General features: G+C 44.5%; 1 non-coding gene across 1 annotated transcript; it reads right to left on the bottom strand.

Annotated features, from left to right (window-relative positions):
* Window positions 1-271: 271 nt before the first annotated feature.
* LOC138294412 (U11 spliceosomal RNA) lies at window positions 272-411 on the bottom strand. The gene has a single exon (XR_011203420.1). It is a non-coding gene; the product is annotated as a U11 spliceosomal RNA (small nuclear RNA).
* Window positions 412-2,195: the final 1,784 nt, after the last annotated feature.

Here is a 2,195-nt window from a genome sequence, read left to right as displayed (position 1 = left end):
TGCAAATCGGGGGTTCGACTGCCTACATCTGGAGTGCAGGCATTTATGGCCCAGCTGCAGTTTATTATTCCCTCTCCCATGCCAGAGATAAACATCTGCTAATGCACTAAGAAGGCTTTTCAGGAATTCGAACAGCTGTGTGTACAACAACTTGAGAATCATTGCAAAGCGCTTTAACGCCTCGACAGATATGGTAAGCGCTATTAAATATACTAACGACCCAATTAGCTCACACACGAATTTGATTAGATCTTATATTTAACCCTATCATTGGGGCGCACGGACAGTCGGTCATCAGCAGCCCCGGTAACAAAAATTTTGCTTCCGAAATCTCTTGATATAGATTCCGCACAAGGAGCTGCAGGTCACCCCGCAGCCCCCTGTGTGCCACTCACGGCAGAAGCCCTTTTTACATATTCGTGGTAAAGCCATGTCCTGCTCAACCGGTACTCCTATGTGTCGGACGGCCAGTAACTTTTATCAATCCATTCGTGCCATGTTATACGCGTTCTGTAGCAACTTTATCTGTGAGTGCAGTCTGATCTCTTAAATATAACATAGTTCCTAAACTAGCCCATCGGAAAGAACGTGGCGCGATATGTAAATAAAGTGGCATGCTGGGTAAAGTGAGTGGCGTCTCGCGCTCTTCTCCGGCAGCCATTTTACGCCCACGTGGATCTTCTCTGGTCCGTTCCAAGTGGGGAAGAGAGGGGGGGGCTTTATCTTATGTATGAACTGTGTTGTTAGGGTGACCACCCGTCCGTTAATTTCACGGACTGTCCGTAATTGAAATTACGGGCAGATCAGTCTCCCCAGCTGGAATGAAGGGCAGGGGGTCTCCTGTGCTCTGAGTGAGGGAGGGAGGGGCAGACAGATAAGAATCAGACCTTCTTGCCAGGGGGTCTCCTTCCCTAAAGACATGCAAATGTGCCCAACTGGTAAATCTGCAAATACAAAGGGGCTTGAAAACGTGCATTGACTTTACTAAAAGGAGTCACTTTAAGTTTTCTGGTGGCAAAGATATTTCTTTTAGAGAGATATTGTAATGGTGTTCCAAAGTGAGCTGTGGGGTGTGTGGTTTTAATGGAGTGTTATAACATTTTTTAGTACTAGGTATAAACTGTATATTATTCAAATCTGTATTTGAAAAGCACTTTTTTTTTTATTTAACCGAAATGTGTTTGCGCATTTTGTAGCAGCCTTTATTATGATGTAATTGTATTTTTCACAGTTCTTTCAGGTACCTCGGAACCTCATAGTACTAACAAACATTGGCAAAGCCAATAGATCTCATCTACGAAAGAGTTATTGGCCTTGCTAATGTGTTTTAGCCCTTAGCAATGTTGTACACCAGAGTAGCTGCTGTTCAGCATGGCTTAAAGTTAGTGGCATAGTTGTGTGGAGTGGAGTAGAGTGGCATAGGAGCAGTGGTGTAGAGCCCGTGGTGCAAAGTATAGTGCAGTGGGGTACAGTGCAGTTGTTTAGAGTGCGTTAGCGTAGAGTACAGTGGTTTAGAGTGCAGTGGCATGGAGTTGCATGGGACAGAGTAGAGTGGCATAGAGTGCAGTGGAGTAGAGTGGCATACAATGGAGTAGCAGAGAGAGCAGTAGTGTAGAGTGGTGCAGTGGCATAGATTGCAGAGTAGACTGGCTCATCCTCCTCTTTTATTATCTTTGGTTGGTAGTCCGGGCTCCCATTTCTGAGATAAATGTAGAGTCCCAGACATACACTCTAGTGTTGTGAGACCAGAGACAAGTTATGGGTACATCACATCGTGACATTAGGTGTGAGACTGTCGCCCACACCATCTGCCCTGCCTCGTTAAGTTGAAAGTCCATGGGCGGTTGGGGTAAGCCAGATGTTTTTGTTCAATTTGTTTAAACTAGCATAAGGTTAATTACCTTAATGTTTCCCAAACTGTTTGCCAGGGGTTTTAAAATGTTCAGAAACATAATCAAAATGTTGCTGTTACTTTCTCTTCAGGAAAGATCGGGTAGATTTGGGTAGGGGTGATGGCCTTGCCGCAGTACTGAAGGGCATTAATTTACTACTGAACAAGGACGTAATGCGACACCTGAATGTAGCATACCAGGAGGCAATCACAAAAAGACCACAGTGAATAAATAGTGCTATGTTAAAAAAGAGTAAATAAATGCACTGACAACATAGTGAGGCATGGCCTCTCTTGCGTGTGT

Source organism: Pleurodeles waltl, chromosome 4_2, assembly GCF_031143425.1.
Source record: "Pleurodeles waltl isolate 20211129_DDA chromosome 4_2, aPleWal1.hap1.20221129, whole genome shotgun sequence".
In the NCBI taxonomy this organism is placed as follows: domain Eukaryota; kingdom Metazoa; phylum Chordata; class Amphibia; order Caudata; family Salamandridae; genus Pleurodeles; species Pleurodeles waltl.
This window is presented reverse-complemented; position numbering and strand designations above follow the sequence as displayed.